This window comes from Phasianus colchicus, chromosome 4 (genome assembly GCF_987193195.1).
Source record: "Phasianus colchicus chromosome 4, bPhaCol1.hap1.1, whole genome shotgun sequence".
Classification (NCBI taxonomy): Eukaryota; Metazoa; Chordata; class Aves; order Galliformes; family Phasianidae; genus Phasianus; species Phasianus colchicus.
In genome coordinates, this window is record NC_143439.1 from 22,271,817 (window position 1) to 22,292,673 (window position 20,857).

A 20,857-nucleotide genomic window follows, 5' to 3' on the forward strand; every position below is an offset into this window, starting at 1 on the left:
ACTAGAGGTAGGTTAAAAATCTTCAGATGTTCTATTCCTTTTCCTTTCTTTGAAAAAACAAATGACCTTTTACTCGAAATAGCAAGATTTTAAACTGTTCTGCTTGTTATAGTTGTATTTTTCACCTGCCCTAGAAGTTGCACATTGCCTTCTAACCTCAACAACTGTAGCTGGGAGATGATGTGTGTCAATCCATTGTAATGCTAATCCAGAGAAAAGCCAGCTATCATCTGTTCTGACTACAGGAAGTGTTTGGTGTGACACTGGGCAATCTTTCTCATAAAATGCTATAAATAAAGAGAAGCAGAATATCTCAGTCTTTTAGGACCATGACTGGGATCATTGTCAAGATCTATTCTTGCTTTCCTAAATGATTACAGGAAAGTAGACTATTCAAATATTTTTATGTATTCTGAAAGCTATTTGCTCATTAAGAATAACGTAGGAGTAGGCATTATTTATTTTTAGGTTACATTGAGGTAGGTTAACACTTATTCTCCTGTGCTTATGTTTTACTTATGCTTTCTTTCACCAGAAGATGAAAAAGCAACAAAGCAGTGATAACCTCTTTTTCCTCCTTAGTAAACAAAATACCCAAACAATGTATCAGCTGTTTCCTCAGCTCCATGGCTTCTATATAAAAATTTCACATGTGAATGCTAACACTTTCAGAATTAGGAACACTGAAAGGCACCAAAAGCCATTACTGGTAAGACAGACAGGTCAAAAATTCCCAGGTACCTAGCAGCACTTTACAGTTAGGATGCCAAAAAGAAAATTGTTACATAAAAAAATCCTTGAAATTCAGTAAAATAATTAAAAAATATAATGAAACATGAGGAGCTTAGATAAATTTTACATTAAATTATGTTTTTTTCAGAAATACATTGAAATTGAATTTCATACCAGGACTTGCTTGGCACAATGGCTCCACAGAGATGCTGTCCAAATGGAATGGTTAAAAAGTCTAATCATGGAGAAACGTAGTTCCTGGAAAAGAACAAAAATAGGAATTGTATGTCTCCTTGATTGCCAACCTTATTGTTTCCGACTCTCACATTAACATTCTATGAAATGTGTTTTAGATTACTTCAAACTGCCTATGAAACTGGAAGGAAGGTGTTGTCTGTGTCTCAGTTTCATACCTGTACACTACTCCATGAGACAGTGCTGTTATTTATCTTATTTCACTTCTTTAAATGTTCTTCAGACCAGTACTTTAATTTTTTTTATTTTATTTTTTATTTTTTACTTTGGCCTTTGTCTTGTTATTAAGTGTTTGAAAAAATCTGTTATTTTCCTCGGAGATATTTCTCTCAGATAACATTCCCACTTTTGTTGTTGTTTTGTTTTGTCCCAGAAAACACACAATTTTGAAAACTATCACAGTTCTTTTTGCCTATCTGTAGAAATAGCTCCCATAGCACAATGACTGATTGTGCTAGGATCTACTGATGTTCCACCACGTGCCCAGAGAACGTCTAGCTCCTGATCTCCTGTTACCTTCATCTCACAAGAACTGTGCTAGCTCTTTTTACCTACAGCTCCACTTCTCCCTTAACTCATGGTTCTAGGGAAGAACATGCAGCACCAGCAGTCATATCCATTCTCTTCTCCTAAGATTTGAGAAAAAGCAGGATTACTGAAGAACTGAAGTGAAAGAACAAGCGAAATTGCTGGATCAGTCTCTCAGACCTGCAAATTTGTCAGTCTGCTAACAAGGTCATTAAGAGCCTCTTCCCAGAGGACAAATGAATGCCAAAGTCAATCTTAGTTTGGTCTTTCTGTATATGCAATATGGCACAGTAGATCTCATCCGATCATTCTCCTCTCTGTTCTCCAGAAAATCAACTGTATGGTGCAAGTAGGAGATAATTCATGTTGATTCTAGATGATCCTCTAGGAACATAAAACTGATGGCTCACTAAAAATGTGTATTAGCAGTACCTACAATGCGATACTTGATGGGTACCAGGGACAAGAAACGTACATCAGAGCAGCAAGGCAAAAAGCTATTCACCTTCACTGTTCCACGGTGGTTTACTGCTTGGCAGAAATTGGGTAAACTTAGCGCTAGGGCTCTGAGATCAGTGCTTACTGTCCAACTGCTGCCGTGGAGCTGCTATGTTTCATAAGTTGTTCCAATGGCTATGTTGCAAAGCAAAAAGGTAACAGCAGATGTAGAGAATACCACAGTCACTTCCAGCTTGTGAAACTGGCGCTCATGACAATGAACAATGCTACTCAAGAGGGAAAAAAGGGAAGAAGGCAACACTCACTATTCCTGGTAACTCATTCTTTCTAAGCCTGCAAATTTACGGTAGATTAAGAGATGTTATGCGCTGGAGAAATATAGCAATTGCTTACTATGTTTGTGTATTTTGTGAATGAAGATGTTTTTCTGTGCATAATAATGGATGTCTACACACATTTTCTGTCATGTCTGCACGGCTATGAAGACAAATACTGCTTTTTACAGTTAGACATTTCAGCTTCAAGGTGACATATTCAATATATAGTCATATATATTATTTCAAGTTTTATCTCCTTAAGAAAACTTTCCGTGAAAAAAATTGTAACTTTAAAAAAAAACTCTTAAATCAATATTTTACCAAGTAGGCAGTTTCTTCTAGGACAGTCAACATGGTTCTACCTGAATTCAGACAGGGTAGGTAATTGCTTACGTTACTGCCTATTTCTGTTATCTTTTTCAAAGACAGAAATTAATTCATCTGTAGGGCTACATGCTCTTTTTAAAAAAATAGTTCTGATCTTTATATAGTAATGTAATTCAAATTAGTACCTAATTCTCTAAAGTCCACAATTTAGGACAGCGCAGAATCTACTGCAGCAACTAATTAAACACTTACTGTAAGGTTAAGTTTTTCATTAAATCAATAGGCCCCTAGTGTCAGTTACAAAGCCCTAATTACTATGCTGTAAATTTAGATTGAATTTGAATTAAGGACTGATTTCAATCTAACCACAGCATGTAAATATTGTAAATTACCAGAATTACAGTTCAATAAAATTGAATGGATTTCACTTTAGATAAACAAAATGCAAATGAGCCAAAAAAACCCACGAACTGCAGAAATTTCCCAAACATCTGCATGAGAGTCTTGTATGTGCAGTATATAGTATAATGCTTCGGGAAAGCAAGTGTCAGAACTTCGGAATGCTGCCATGATTTACTCTAAAATGTTTTAAATATTTCATTATCTGTTCTGAAAATGAATAAATTTTATCTCTCCCAAGTGATCAAGTAAAATGATGGCTAATGTGCCCACTTACTGTGTTGCTTTAGTTTGATGACTGCATTGTTGTGCTAAAGCACAGTATGAAATCAGGTTATCAGGTTATAACTGGCAGAGATAAAAAAAAGCAGAGCTAGGAAACACAAAACAATTCGTTTTCAAGGCATGAATTGTGTGCTTTGAAGATACAAAAAAAAAAAGTAAAAATTACAGACAATAGCACTCTAATCAAACAAGTGCAAAACTGAAAATAATTGGAAGTTTGTGGACTTTCATTCAGCTTCAAAAAAACAGTGTATCCACAGGATATTAATAAAATTGGGCAATATTCTAGGTTACACAGAAAAGGGAAAAGACAGAAAATGCCTGTGTTGATATTCATGCATACAATTATTATAATCTTTTTACTCACCTGCTCATATTATTTCAATGTACAGCACCAAAAATAAAGTTTGTATCCCTAACATATCCTTTAAAAGTTAATTGAAACAACTTATAATATTTTTACATTTTGTTCCTCATCAGTTCAGCTATACTAGAAAGGAAAATAGACAGCAGACTAATAGAAGTTGAGATAAAAATAACAAATATTATACACTTTGTATTGTCATTAAGGCTCAGACATGAGGTAGATCACAGTTTTGTTTTGGTTTTTTTTGTGCTTTATAGCTGAGGAATGTAAAATCAACACTATAAAAGAATGAAGAGGTAAATAATGTCCATTATTCTCATATTTATGAGAAATAAAGTTATGATTCTTTATTACAGTTACAGATTTGCTTCCTTTTTCAGAGCACATTTTATGAGGTCTTCTATCTGTGCATGGCTCACAAAGTTGAAGACTGCTAGTGCAGTTTGCAAGCACATGCTGCGTGTCTGATAATGTATAAGCTGACAGCACCAGACTTTCTAAAACTTGTATCTCCTGTGAATGTTAAAATTATATCTCCAACTCCACAGAAGTGTTTTAATGACTTCATGTCACCAAGAGAGGTAGTAATACTTCAGCTCAGCTTTAACAGCTAAGTACGGTAGCCAAAGGTAGTAAGTAATTCACTACATTTGCCCTATGTAGACATTTTATATTAGGAAAATCAAACCATTCTCAGAGTGTGCTCATCTTAACAAGCCTTGTGGAATGTTAAATTACTGACTAAAGAAAATCATGTTTCACTGAAGTGTGGAGATTTACACAAGCAGGATCCACAGGCCAAGCTGCAAAAAGCCACAAAGTAGATAAGAAAAAAATGATGCATGACACTTTCCAAATTAGAAAATGTGGTATGTTTATACTACTTATGGCCTGTACAGTCTGTTGCTAAATGTAAGAAATGGGTAGAACGGAGATGGAATTGCTTTGTAATTGTCCTTCAAGTGTCACAAGGAGTCCTTTTGTTAAGGATCTTCCACCTCCACGTTGTACAATTGATATGGGTGGGAGAAGATACTCCCTGTTGAGATTCTGCTTCTCTGGATCCCTGGCTGTAAAGTATGCCACGCTTAACCCTTATGTCTGGGAGATCTACCTATCTTCACAGGACTTTGCTTGACAAGTACTGATGACTGATGAAATAAATAGCTACCTGTTCAGATTCCCAAAAGTGATAGATGGAAAAGCCTGGATTTTACTCATTTCTAGTTCTGGAGTTTAAGTGCAGGTAGGAAGTTATGAAACTGCAGAAAATTCTAAGGGACAGTTGTTTGTTGAGAAAATTTGATTCATGTAATTTGTTTTCCATGAAAAATGTATTTTTAAGCAGTCTGATCTTGAGAATAATTAGCTAACAGCTAATGCTATAGGCTCATAGATTGACAACTGATCAGAGCTTTTTCCCCATAAAGGGAAAGATTTTTAAAACAGTCTTCTGGAGAAATGGGAGGCTCTTTTAGACAGCAAATTTTAGCTAGATTTTGGTTTCTAATCTTACACAGTTTAAAGTTTCATGGCAGTTCAAGAGCAGCTTGTTGTCAACCCTCAGCCTCTTGAAAACCTGCTCTGCCACTCTGCATGGAGAAGAATTCATGATAGGTCTGCCCAGGCAGGTGGTAAAGTCACTGACCCTGGAGGTGTTCAAGTAACATTTGGACATTGTGTTGAGAGACATTGCTTAGTGAGAGCTATTGATGAGCAGTGGATTGTTGGACTGGGTGATCCTCTGGGTCTTTTCCAACTTTGGTGATTCTATGATACTACGATGTTATCTTGGCTTAAGGAACAGCAAAATTAATTTGAAAATTTTATTTGTTATTCTCCCTGAAGTCGTAGCTGTTAGGAACTCCAGTGTTCACATCAGTAATGGAAGGCTGGTTTTTCTGCACACAAATTTCAGCTCACGTTTGTCCAAGTGATATGGAGAACATACAGAAAGTTTGGCAAGCAATGGTTTGGGCTTCTATATGCACAGTCATCACATCACACAAAGGACAGGCAAACATTTACTCTCCTGAAATTATACCCATGATAGCAAAATAACTGCTTAATGGAATGTACATTTGCCTTGCCTTCATATTATGGCATGAGTACCCATGATATACAAGTATCAAATAGTAGAATTAGTATTGTATAGTGCAAATACCATGAAGAGAAACAGTTCATACTGTATAGAAGGGAAACACAGAATTAAAAAAGGGGAACTAGTAACTGAAAGCATTTCACCATGAGATGGTGGAGAACAGTAGTAGAACAGTCTCTTCTACAAGCTGAAAAATGTAATTTCCTGTTTCCAATTGTACATCATACTAACTCGGTTAGTCTCTTTCGCAGGGCGGGGGGGGAGGGGGGTAAAGCACTGGACACTACTCCAGTCTTACAAAAAATGAATAAAGATGAATGATCACCCTATTTAACCTGTTGGTTCTGCTTCTGCTAATGCCAGTACATAGTAAACCTAGTAAGCCTTCTTTGCTGCACGGGTAATAAAACAAACCTGTTATCTGAGAAGATATGATTAAAGGTAATTCATCTGGATGTGGAAAAAAATGGATAGGTGACAAGTTAGACTGAGGCTTGTTTCATTTACCATGCACGTGATTTCAGTTAGCATAGATAATCAATCCCATACTTTTTTTTTTAGCACAGGAGTCCAGATTTTTTTTTTATTATTCAAGAATGAAATACTGAAATACCTATTACTAACAGCTAGCCTATTGTTTTACTATTACAAAGTGAATTGATTACATTTTATGAAAACAACAACAACAAAAAAAACAAAACTAGCTCAAACTTGGAGTCTTCCATGAAGAGAAAGCATACAAAAAACAACAACAACAACAACAATCATTACTGAAAATACTGAAAGACAGAATGCTCGTAATGGCTTTGGAAAGCTATTTGATAATAGCACCACTTTAAAAAACAAACAAGCACCCAGCAGTCTGAGACAAGGTAGCAAAAGAAATACTATTTTCTTCAATGCATTTTACAGTAACTATGAATTTGAATTATAATATACTTTAGGATAGGCATTAATTGAGAACACAGGCAACTGATGCTCTTTTCTGTCAGCTTTGGGTTATCTATGCATTTTAAGATTTAACTTCACTACATGCAAAATCTAGAAAAGAGAAGTGTGCATAAAGATATACAGGGCATTACTTATTTATATGTAAAACCTTTATTCTATTTTGTTATTTTAGATTAAATCTCGTTTCAATTCTATTCTCTCAGGGAAGCACTAACAGTTTGAGCTCAGCGTGAAAGCCATCAAACACTTGAGCTGAAATTTAGATTGGGCAATTTTGCCTGGTGAAGTAGAAAAGGACATGTGGAATGGCAAAGAACAGAACGGCTTATGGAAAGGCAGATGTTTTAATAACTTGTTGTCTAGTGGGAGCCTCAAATATCTAAATTTAAACATTGCAATACAGTAAAGGGCGTTGGTGCTGGGGAGGGTGCATTCCTCTACCGTAAGGATGTGCTTATGTAATATGTGAAGATTTTAACACAACATTTAAAGCACAATTGAAATTAGAATAATTGAAAACCGTTAAAAGAAGTGAACACTGAATGCAATGCAAACCTGACCAAAATTTGCAAAACAGAGCAAGTCAGAGCCCAGACAATTTTCTAACCAGAGTTCTGATTTGGGCTTGTATCTTTATGTGAGTGGGACATTTAGGTACATAGTAGGTGAGAAATCTCAAGATACCTTTGTTTTAACATATCAATGTCATGTTAATTCACTCTGGGTTTTAAAGTATACTTACTTACCCTTAAGGACACTGCTGGAAGTATGCAATGAATTTACTTACAAAAGTGTCTGAAGAGAGCCTAGAAACCTCCTACATTAATTTCTCTACAGAACAAAAAAGTCTCAGAGCATCTGGAAATAGAGAGTTAACTTTAATTTGATCTAGCTGCATAATTTACAATCTGGTAGAATTAAGATGACAAGGAAAAGAAATTTTTATGAATAAGCCTTCCCATATGTTCATGAACAACTGGGTGCTATCAAAGAACAATGAAGGCCTTGTCACTTGACTTCTAGAGATATTATACCACTATTTAGGTATTGTTTAGGAACACAAAACTCCTACTTGCCACTTTTAACATTTGCCATCTCAGATTCAACACATCTGATTTCTACCAATGTGAGATGTTTCATTACAGATATAAACACACAAAAAGAAGCAAGCAACTTAAAAGTATACCTTACAGTAAAGGTATCTTTTACAGTTCATCAGATACATATATGCATTAAACAGACAACTGGAAATACTCCTACAGAAATGAAACAAGTGAAATTGTGAGTAATATTTGATGAAAATGAGTGATTTATAGATTATGCTAGAAAGATTTTAAAGGTCATTGACTGAACTATAGATTCAGTTCTGTAATAGCACTGACTTAACAACAATTAGTGGATGGAGGCAACAAAAAAATGCATAAATTACGATCAAGTTCTGCTAATTTTGTCTCCACACACTCAGTGACATTTGAAATTTCCTTTTAGGGAGTGAATTCTCAGTGTTAGTGGGGCCTGTTGGTTGAAGAAGAAATGAAAACTAACTGTGTACACTTCATAGGATATAGTGACACAATTTCACTTCTGGATGACCTTAAGCTAGATACTACTGATGGCTAAAGAAAAATTAGGAAGATTTTTTTTTTTTCAACTTCTATTTAGGTCTCTTGTACAGAGCAGACAGAGGCAGTACGTCAAGCAAGGCAGACTTTAAATCTGGCCATTCACATTCTTAAAATCCTGTAGTAAAAGACACAGTGTAAGAGCTTACACAGAAATCAAACTAGAAGGGCAAAAATGTGACACTAGGCTGGAGCAAAGCAAAATGGGGAAAACCACACGAGCTGAAAGCAAGTGCCAGAGGGAACTCAAGATAGGGGTCATTCAGGTCTTACATAATCCGAGTCGATCCTAGATGATTAATCTTGCTCTAGAAGCAAGAAATCTGCATAAATCATGTATTAAAAGCAAGCTCTTCTCATGCCATTGTTCAAGAGGACAGAATAAACATGATACTCAAAGGTGCTTGAAAAATTTTCTGTAAAATCTTTCTGTAAACAGATAACTTTGTGTTCCATTGTCAACAATACAGAAAGCAGCCCAAAATCCTTGCTTGCTGCCAAGCAGCAAATGAACTGCCGCTGAAAAAGAAAAAAAAAAAAAAAAAAAATCTGTATCTCAAAGCTTCATTCCTTTTTAAACCATCTTTTGTTGAATGAGAGTCTTGATGACAAGATTCCTTTAAATCCTTGTTTTAAGAAAAACATCTAGCACTGCTAATCAATTCATAACAATCTGAAGGAAGGAAATCTCTATTAGGAATTTTGCAGTAAGCATAATTAAAAACAGCTTAGTTAAGCCAGCTCTGAAATAGTTTAGGACTGCATTTGGGACCTGATTGAATAACATCTGCCCCACTTATCCTCCATTTCAATTGAATATTCGCAGTGCAAGTGTTGCCTATATCATCAATGTCAAAAACTAAAAAGTCTTATCTTCAACTTTCATTCCAGTGCTTCAAAAGAGCTTTGAATTTGCATCTTACTCTAGGGAAGATGTAGTTTAAAAACATTTTTGCCCAGCTCGCTCCATTAATTTCTGAGGAAAATGCACCTACTGCTGTGAATATGACAGTTCTCAACCTTGGTGTTTTTACAGGATGTCCCTCCCCAGGGAACGACCAACACCATTCTGACTTACCCTGCTGGAACTGCACCTCCTGCTGGGTAATCAGCTACTGCAGTGCTAAGGGAGAGACCTCAGTATGATTAACTGAATGCCCCTTGTGAATGCTAAGGAAAAAGAGAGCAGCAAGTTTTCTAGGGGGAAAAAGTGCTTTCAGTAATCACCTTTTTTTTCTTTTTCTTTTTTTTTCTTTTTTTTCTTTTTTTTTTTTTTAAGTCAAGCAGCTAATTTACAGTTGCACAGAGTTGCTCAATTAGCAGCAGCATTTAGTATTTTGTATATACCAGTAAGCTTTAACTTCAAATAATATTCATCATACCTATCAAATTTGTTTTTCTCTCAATGACTTCTGAGAGAGAAGAAAAAAATTCATTTTGTAATGATTATCTGATTCAGGTAAAGATGATTTGCTATTACTCTAGGCCAAAGCCACTGACAAGGGCACAAAAAGGATTATTTTCCAGCAGTTTTCAGCCCAGCTAAAGCAGAAGATAATGCCATCTATGATGCAGAGTGATCCTGACCTAAAGCTCTCCTCATTGTTAATGTTTCTCACATCTCAGATATGCTTCAGTGGTGAAAAATATGCTACACCACCTTTGAAGCATCAAGAAAAAAGTGTTTTCATAACTCAGACTTCATACATTTAGTCAATGGATAGTATCCCAATTGAGCAGCTGAGCCTTCTCCCATCCCAAACTGCACAACTACATGGAGAAAAGATACTGTATATATCTCCGAATTCCCACTAGAACAAAATAGTCAACCTCTGTACAATTAACAAATATACACAGGCCTATAATTAGAAAGATTGTCGTGGTGGAAAAAGAGTAACAAAAATGAAATGCTCACCCGTGTCCTGAGCTGCAGTAGAAAACTTCAAAGGGAGGGATCTCCAGAAAAAGATCCTGCCCTAGTGGCAGTCAGCCCTTAAATGGGGTCTAGGAGAGATGCAGCCAGGCTCCACCTCTTCTGGTCACACAGGTGAATTGCCTTCACCTGTGCTCCCATGGCTGACTCAGTTCTTGCCTCAGTGGTTCAGGCTGTGACTCAACACTTCCCATACAACCTCAAAGCTCAAAAATGAAACATGTCAAAGAAAATTATAGCTATCCTGCCAAACAGCAAAAGAATCAAAAGTTCATTGGCATTTACAACTGTTCACATAAAAAGTAGATTCTTTTCATTAGCAGCAGAAAAGAATGTGGACTTTCAATTTCAAATTTAATCTGCGGTTAAATTTATTATTGGAATTTATATAGCATGACATTTTAAGTGAATCATTTTTGGTTTAAGAGATTTTCAGTCATTAGTTAAAAGAAAAACTCATTTTCATTTTAGAAGTGTTAATCAATCATTTAGATACCTTTTGCATTCTATCCATTTTATACTTAAATACATAATTTAGTCATAGAATATCAGTACTGTATAGCAGGGACATTCTCCATCCTGTCAATGGATTTCTTTGAGCCAAAAGCTGTATAATTTTAAATTTTCACATGATTTTTGAATGTGCTATACTATGCTGACTCTCATCAAATCCATCTGACATGCAGTGAGGAACGGAACCTTGTGGTGCCTTAGCTACTGAAGCTTCTGCTTTGAATGTGGGGAAAATGAGATACTAGCAATGAAGAAAAATGTACAAGGTATTTTGAAGTTCAACTAAGGCCAAAAAACACTCTTTCATAACTCTGCCAGAATACTCTAACAAAGATATAATGTATATAAACAGAGCTTTTTAGTGTCACAACACTTCAGAATTACCTCCTTAAATGTAGTTATTTTAAACAAGGCTCAAGATCTCGCTACAGAAGTTTAACTAAAAGAGCTCTTCCCGCACTAGTAGGTTATTTGTGCAAGAACAAATTAGTTTTGGAAATGCCATGAGTTGCTGTTACACCTTTCCTTCTTTGACTAGCTAAAACTATCAAGTTAGGAGTATACTCCCACTCACACAGAGAATCTACATGCCAATGTGCTAAAAGTTTTGAAATCATCATCATTCAGGCTGTGAGCTGATGGCTACAGTTCTAATAATAAAGAGAATTAAGTTGTAATGGAGGCTTTTGAAGATCTATTTCAATTCACTTCTAGAAGAAACAATGACATTCTGTAGCAAGGTTACTTTAAAGAGTTGGTGAGCATTTTATTTCCTCAAGTATTAATATGGTGCTGCAGTCACCTCGTTTTTATTTACTCTGTTATCATTTGCAGAATAGTCCAGCAAGATAGACAGACATTGGGCAACAATGGTTTTCAAAAAACAAATATGGAAGGATTCTACCAAAACTTTATGATAACTGATGTTAGAAAAATGATATGGTTCTTAGAATAAAGAAATATCCTCTAAGATGTACAAAACAGATTACCACAGTTGAAACTACTTGAGTAATGTCCAAAACGTCATCCAGTGAAAAAACTTCCACCAGACTAAAACAGATGTGTTATAAATAAACAACATACAACTTCAGTGGAGTTGTAAAATGCTATCCTTATAATACACCAGATCTGCTACAGTGGGTGGCAAAGAGTTACTGAAGGCCACCTATGTTTGACGTGACAGAGCTCAATCCAGAAACTGAATCTGAGTTTCAGTTATGAAAAAGAATGTGTGCCTTGCAGAGATTTTTTTTCTGTGTGATCAGTAAAACATAGCTTCTTCCCACCCTGTTGTTTTCCATGTGCTACGAAGATACCATTTTATCCTTGAAAAATTCTGTTTACAGAATTTCCCGCACTCCACAATATACACAAAAATACTTGATGATAGGTTGTAACTGTCTGAAGCCTGACATAATGACAAACACTACCCTGTTGTTTCCTTGAACTCTGCCATCTGTACAACTGTCTTGCTTTGGCCAGTATGCCTCATTCATTCCTTCAGCTATCTCAGATGTTCAGCTCTCTATCACTTCTTCAGTATTCAGTCTAATATGCTTCAGGTAATATAGACATTGAGTAGATACAGAAAGAAGGCAGAGATGGAGATATGGCATGCTTTTTCCTAGTTCCTGTACAGCTGATGAACACAGTAGATAAAACAGTCAGACTCTGATGCTTTGGTGACTCTCCTGGAGGTCAACAACCCTGTACACCTTGACACACAAAAATCCAGCTCGACTTAAAAAAGTTTTTTGTAGTATCCTGTATTGTTGATACAAGAAAATTTGATAAAGAAAAGGTCAGAGTAATGTCTGTGAGTTATTACATGCAAGGGCTTTCAGAGGAGTACCACATACACCATGGTGTAGATTTGCTGGACTATGATACTGGAAACTAACTAGGAGTAGTACTAAGCCCCATCTTCTGACAACAGGTTACATTATAAACTGTTAATAACTACTATATGAATTATTAAAATAATAGCATGAAGTCTAACTGACCCTGCTTGGATGTGGAAGCTGGACCAGGGCCTCCTGAGGTCACCTTTTACTTGAATTATCTTATGATCTTATCAACGTGGTAGTTTTCATTTCTGAACTAGGCAGATACCAAAGCAGATAGGCTCTACTTTGTTACCATTAAACTGATCACATCTCCTCAAAGCAGTAATTACTTCACTCCTCACATTTTGTGGGTTTACCTTTCCCAAACCTAAAAATTTTCTTCCGTTTCTCTTCTATCTTCCTATCTCTTCTTCCTCTTGCATTGTTGTGTATTTGATGTTTCTTATCTGCCAATCTAAATCTTTAAATCTTTTCTATCTGGAAACTTCCTCACACTAAATGATTTCAGTCAGTGAAAATCATGTTACTAAGACCTGGTTCATATTCTGCCCCAGTCACAATTCCTTATTTCTGGTGATCACTATAAATTCTCTACTGGTTTTGAATGTATGTATTTTTGTATGTCTATACAAGCTTTATCATCCAGTGTCTGTTTGGGTTTCACTGCTCAGATATAAATTTCCACTGAACTTCCTACATGAGACATCCTCACAGAAACAGTCAATACAGTTACTGTTATGCAGTAAACAAGATTCCTGTTCAGAACTCATTTGCTACAATGATCATGGAAAACTACTGGAATATAATGAGCAAAGAGGTAACTGGTCACACACTTTTTAAACAGTAAAAATTAAGATGGTACTTTCACTAGCTTGAGATTTCAATCACGACATCCTCTGCCAGATGTATTTTTAGCATTGGTTTAAGCTTTCTGGTGTATGGACTGCTCTCATTCTGATTTTGAAGAAGTCCTACCAGAAATAAACCTTGAAACTTGCAGAGATCACTAAACACTGCTGCAATACTCAAATTAACAATATTAGCACGATTAGCAAGTTGAGGAAAAGATGTTAAGATGGATTTCAACTGCATAATCATAGGGCAATTATTAATACTTGGAGACAATAATTGTATTTGTAGACATGAGTAACTAACAATTATTTTTACAATGGTTATTATAATGAGTCAAAAAAAAAAAAAAAAAAAAAAAAAAAAAAAAAAAAGCTTCCTACCAAAAGGATAAATGGAAGTATAGACAAGCTGGCGGAACAATTAAATAAATATATTTCTTATTGATAGGTAAAGTTACCCCCACCAAATGAGTATACCCGAAAAGACAGTCATATTATATTATAGCCTTAATAAATCTGAAAAATAAATAAATAAATAAATAAAATCAATACTCATCAAATTGATAATTTCTTACAATGGAATGTCCAAAAATATCTGGGCCCCACAAATCATGATGTAAATTAAATGATCACTTTCTCTTCCTGCTAGATCTACAAACATAACATACGCTGCCAGTTGTCAGTCATGCCAGGGTCAGCCAAAAGCCAGCTGACCTACTCTGAGATCTCCATTAATTTTTAAAAAGTGTTTACTGATTGTCATAAAATTGATTTTAAAAAGCATCAGTGAGCAGCTGCGGATAAACACTGGCAATTAAAGTTTTGGAGAGAGATGAGAATATTCTGATAAGGTAGGAAATAGTGGCCTCTGTGGTCTTGTATGATTTATATCATTTTGCCATTAACACGTTTATCCATCTGTGAAGATGGTGACTTCTGTACCATAAATCAGAAATACATTTAGTATTTACATGTACTCCTTTGTAAACAGTTTTTATCCTCATGGCAACTACTGGATGAAACTGCAGGGATTTTTGTTTGTTTGTTTGTTTGTTTGTTTTGTTTTTTGTTTTTTATTTCTCATATTATTGCTCATTGATTAAACTGCTTAGGCAAGATTGTGAACACTGGTTGGTTCTGAAAGTCAACTTCTTTCTGCCTTTCTAATTACTGATGGTGCAGACAGTAGGTCTCTGCCTTCTGTCTTGATAATATAGCTGTTTTTAAGATTTTAAGTACAATGATATATGATGATAATTCCCAAACTCTGTGTACTGCACTCTGTATAGTGCACTAAAGGCTATGCAATAAGAACTTCTGTGAATATACAGAAGATGTTGGTGCCCTTCAGTTTTCTGGAAATATATCTGCAGTTTGACTAAAAATGTTTGAGAGAACGGAAGCCATGACTAAAAGCAAGAAAATATAAACAAATGTAACTAAATCATCAAACAAAGGGTAAAAATAGTAAGGCAAAATGCAGAAAACAGTCTGAAGTAGTACAATAAAATCAAAAGATTTCTAAAATGCTGCAGAGTACATGAAAAAAATACTTGCTTACAACAGCGTATCAGTAGCAATAATAGACAATTAGCTAGTTATATAATTACACTTTTATCTTTTGCAGTCTGTAAAAGATAAGGAGTAAATCCAAATGCATATATTTCATATCACATTTTTTCATAAATTACAGAAGAAGAAATGGAAAGAAGTCCAATAAGGTACAAAAAATGGTGAAGATGGTGCCCCACATCAGGCAGGATCTGTTATGGCTTAAACTGATTTTAATGCCCAGTTGGAAATAAGCTTTGATGTTTAAGAAAAGTTAATGGGTTGTCTAAGAACTGTCTAAAAAAATGAGTAGTGAAGACCAGATCTGTGCAAGCATTTTTACACTCAGAGTGGCTCAAACAACATGTGATCTTCTCAGCTAACTCTGATGTGAAATACCTAACATAGTTCTTGATTGTACTGCAGAAGGAAAAAATATTTTCCTCACTGTTAGGAGAGAAAAGCAAAACATCAAGGATGACTCCGAAGTAAGATGTCACTGCTAAATATCAACCCTTCTAATTTTAACAGTTTCAAAAACCAGAATTTCAATAACTAACTGCATAAAAGGCAAAAGCTCGAAAGTCCAGATCTGTTCAAGTAATACATTTGACTATAAAACAACTTGTAAAAATTACAGACTTGTTTGGAGCATCTGTTTATGAAGCATATGTAAATGATTTAAAGAAGGAAATAAAAAATTTCCAGAGAGATACTTTAAGCAAAACCATAAGTACATTATGAGAGCCTTAAAAAATAATGATATGCAGAGAATACAAATACTAAGATTAAAATATCAGTGTCTTACTGTAATACTTTCAGTTTTAAGTTTCTAAATAAATAGTAAATGTTTTGGTGAAAAAAAAAAATAAAAGCAATATAAAAATGTAGGCTGCTAATCTCTTCAATTATAGATAATATTAACAATTTTATTGCTGTTTTATTGCTTCTCTCTGTACTTTATAGCTTCTTGAACTTTTCCAGTAGTTCTGGACAATACAATAAAACTGCTCTGCTGAAAAGGAAAATGCTTCATGTGAAATCATAGTGTTAGGATACAGAACACATGTTGTCAGTAAACAACTGAACTCTCTCAGCTTAGATAAGAATGATTCAGTTTCCATATATTCTGTCAGATTATCAGAAGTTACCACTAGACCTGTATTTTTTGTATCTGAAAATTAAATTTATTCATACTTTGTATCTGCCATTTATTACTTTTTTACGTTCAAATTTGATATATGAATTTTAAAGCTCTATTTTTTTCTTTTTTTTTACCAGAAAAAGAATCATTTTTAAAAAATCTCAGAAATAAATAAAGTAACAAATAGACGAGAGATAAACATAAGTAATATTACCCTTGGAGTTTTTAGTTGGTCAGTCCCTTGAGGTCTGGACCTATTTTTCTGAAGAGATCGTTACTGAGGTGGTGAAAATGTGATAACATCTAAGCATTTTGTTTCCTTCAGGTTAAATCAGTGAAAATTAAGTTACGTTTGGTACTAGCAGTTACTACTATCTGTCACATTACTGTAAACTATTACATTGAAAATGGACTAGGAAAAAATATCAAAATCAACATCCTAAGAAAAATGCAGTTGTGTCTCAGATGGGGTTTTGCTGAAATACACTCTAATGTGGTAATCATACTTTTGTGTATCTGGCTTTTGTACCAAACACTAAGCCAACATGAATATTTTTTATAAATTCACGGCAGGTAAAGGATAAGGAAGAAAATGTACACTGGCTGCTAAAAATCCACAAGAAAATGGTAAGCATATGGTAGCAAAGTAGTACGTGGTTTCAAAAGGAGGATTTCAGGCAGAAGAAATCACTTATGCTAGGAGGTTAAGGAAGTGACTATACTTATGTTAGAACTGTGGAAACATTAAATATGAATGAAATGCAGAAATAGCTTAAGGAAAGGTAGTAACAGGCTAGAAACAAAGGATGCGACAGAAAAGAGCTCTGGGAACAAATAACAACAGTAACAGAAGAGACCAAGAAAGCAGCATCTAGGATTTGTAAATGAGCTTTACGAAAATAGGAAACGAATGGTCACTGGATTGAAATCAGTGAGGGACAAAAACAGTACAGAGGAATTTGGAAAAAGTTTAAGGAGTTCCAAACCCAAAATACTGGCATCAGCTACTCTCTAGATTATGAATTTCAGAGAACCTAGACCAGAGACAGAAAGTGGAGAGCAGAAAGGAGTGAGTCAAAGCAAATCGAAAGAAGAAGAAAAAAGACTGAAAACATTCAATTATACAAATATTAACCATCGAGAAACTTCTCTATGGCAAAGAAAGCATTTAGACATCTGAAAAAGAATTCAATTACAAATGATCAACTTTTTTATCAAACAACTTTAGGAGGACAATGTTATTGACAAAAATTGCTCTGCATTCTGCTGGACTGTGCAAAAGACAGAAGTGAGCTGTGTGCTGAAAGAAGTAGGGTAAAAATTCCAGAGGATAAAAATTATGGTCCATGTCCTGTACTTATTTCAAGACTGAAAAGGTGATATTGAACCACCAGCTGGAAGTCCCAGTTTGATCTGTTGAGGGATCCTTAGTAGACTCAGGGCATTTCTTTCCTATATTGGCCCCTTGCTGGTCAGTACACCAATGAAAAGAATGAGCTACAAAAGCCCTTCTATCTAATGAGCAAAAAGTCTATAATGGCCAAATTTGAAATGCCATTGTTTTTAAAGGACTAGAACTACAAACTGTATAGGGAATGCATGGAGAATTTTCATACATTATGGAGTACTTTTATAAGCATTAAGATACTTACTAGGTAGAAAGTTAGATATCTGCCGTAATTTTTTTTTCTGCAAGGTAGAAATTTTTGCTTTTAACATCATATATTTAGGTCTTGTTTTACATTTTAGGGCAATTTCTATCGTAAACTATCTTAAAATGTGTAATAGTGTATTTAATCTCAACCACAATGAAACCAGAAAGCCAAATAAAATGCATAAAATAAGTAATTGAAAAGGACTTGTTTTTCTAATGTAAAACAAGCTGAGTGAGTTTAAATAGTCTAAATAGTCATTACAGTCTGACTGTGATGTGTTCTTTCCTCTGTACTTGCTGCAGCATTTCTTGTATTATTATAATGGTTTCTAGAGCAATAAATTACAGACACAGAACCAACCGCTGAAAAGTGTAGGCGGCTCACACAGCATGATGCAAATCACACTGTTGGATACTGCTTCTTTGTAACAACAATTCCATTAAAGAGCACGTGATTCTCCCCACCATAACATGGTTTCACTACGCAGCACAGCATCTGATGCAGCAATGGAATAAGGAAGTTTCCATCACTAAGGCCCTAGTTCTGCAAACAGCTATTTTTTGTCTTGAACTCTGTGTGCACATTTAGTCGTCTAGCAACTATGCACATATATAAAATAAGCACTACAAGATCAAATTCTATTACCAAAAAGCTTGACCATCTGACAGCTGTTCAGATAATGGTAAGTGGCTGATTTTTTTTTCCTTCTAGAGAAGTCCCTCAATGAAAGAAATAAAAACAGTAACCTGTTATCTTCTAAATACAATTTCACTAAGTTACGAGAAAGGACTGATTCCACAGCTACTCTGACTATTCCAACAAGCCAGATATTCATATCTGTTGGTTACCCTTTGATGAGTAAATTTAAATATCAGTAAAGATATCTTATTTTTTAAACACCATTTAATAGAAATGTGCTTACAGAAAAGGGACTCTGAATTATTATTTTTTTTCTTCTACTCAATGTTAGTAGGATTTATATGACATAGAAGTAGAGATGCGACAAAAAAGAATGATGAATGCTGTGTAAAATTTGGCAGCTACATACTAATTTTGATAAAAAGCCAAACTGACTTCACAAGTTCATCTGGAAAAGATTTCTCGTTGAGAACATATGGCTTGCAACTGTCCATAAAACTTTTATTTTGCACCACAGAAGATGGTATTTATAACATGCATCGTGTGTACATTTAAATAGGAGAGCCAGATGTAACAGCCTACATCTCAGGATGTGGGAGAAATCAGGAATCCTGGCCTGGGGATCAGGAGTTAGAGAAATGGAAGTGGGATATTCACTTACCCATGCTTGGGTGCTATTTGATACCCAATGGCATCTAGAATAGCATATCCGTAGCTTTTGGAGGAGAATTTTGGAAAATAATATTAAGGCTTCTTGCTGTAGAACCCTACCGTCCTCCCACCTTCCAGAAGATATTTGATTTTCTGAATCACTATATATATATTTCTGTATTTCGCTTCAGAGATGATGGTGTAGTTATATATCCGTGCATTATACATAGGGGTCCTAATTTCTGGCACTTTTTATATATTTTATATATGATTTGACATCATCTAAAACTGATTCATGAATGCAGTTGCAATTAAAGGAAAATGTAGTTGAAAATGTTGTCCTGTTGTTCTTTTCTTTCTGGTTGGCTGACAGAATTTTTGTGATTTTAAAACAATAATTATGCTTCTACTCTCCACTAAAGTGTATTATCACATTTTCACCAGCAGCTCTGCAGCAGAAATCTTCCACACTCACAAACAGCTCATCAGCATGCCGGGGGAGGAAAGGGAAGGGGAAAGCAGGAGAGAGAAAGCAAAGCAGTACAAGGGAAAAAGAAGGCGCTATATAAAACAGAGAATTAAAAAAAGTATATATTCTGGGAAGATCACTGCCTGAGCCTTCCACATGTATTTTCAGTCAGTCAGCAGATTCTTAAGGTGTCGTTCCCCCCCCCCCCTTTTTTTTTAAGTGCTAATTATATCAAGAGTAACTTCCTCTTAAGTTGTCATACTTAATCTTTTCAAAACTGGAATTTTTTTTTTTTTTTTTTCAAGTGGCAACACATTAAAGATATAAATTCCTTATAGCAATGTTTGTTGCATCTTCATTTTGCTCCTGCTTATAGAAATGGTGTTGTACCATCAGTTTGCTAAAACTGGGAAGAATGAAAATGTCAGGATTATGTTCTGTGTCATACTGATCACAGGTTGTGGAGTGTTAGATTGTGCTTTGATTTTTCGTGCTTATCATTTGGCTTAGTCATCAATTATCATCCTTTTTTAAAGACTTCTATCTTTTCCTTGTGTTATAAGTATAATTTAAAAATAATAATAATAAAGAGTTAAATAAAGGTTATAAGAAAAAAACATGAAAAATCTTCATCTGAATATGATTAAATGAAGTCTAGATCCATGCATTTCCCCAGTACTGATCCTGCTGTGGATTTCTTCGTATACTTTCTCACAGGTTGCAGAGTATTCACTTATGCTGGATGCTTACAGATTTCACAGGTCAGCATATCATCCATGAATCAGAAAACTATAAGGAATCTTTCTTCTATCTCCAGTCTTCTCCAGACTCAAAGAAAGCCACAAAAATATTTTAAGATTTTCAACTAGACCATGATTTAGCCAGGGTTGAGGAGGTGGTGGTGGGGACAAGGAGGCGTTTCCATTGCAGCACAGGCGGTACACACATTTTGTCACCTGCCCAGACCATACCTGCAAACCACAGCTTCTTACAACAAGGCACTGTCTGCTGACAAAGAAAGAAAGGAGCCACTCCTCCAGGTACCTGTTCTGGTCTCACAACCACAACCAAAAAGTGAAGAGGCAGAAGGGATCAGCACTATGTATGAGAATTTATCAACACACTATTTCAATAGACTAGAATTCTAATGATTTCAAAAATGAAAAGAAGTAGAAAAAAACTATTTACATAAACACATATAATTTGTTTGAAAATGGCAAAACAACAAATAAAATCATAGACAAATCACTATCATTTAGTG

General features: G+C 35.1%; 1 long non-coding RNA gene across 1 annotated transcript in view; it reads right to left on the minus strand.

The window, feature by feature from the left end:
- Nucleotides 1–909: 909 nt before the first annotated feature.
- Nucleotides 910–20,857, minus strand: part of LOC149918111 (uncharacterized) — a 95,350-nt gene continuing 75,402 nt past the window's right edge. The window contains exon 3 of the long non-coding RNA XR_016466378.1: nucleotides 910–990. This is a non-coding gene — a long non-coding RNA (uncharacterized LOC149918111). The remainder of the gene's footprint in view (nucleotides 991–20,857) is intronic.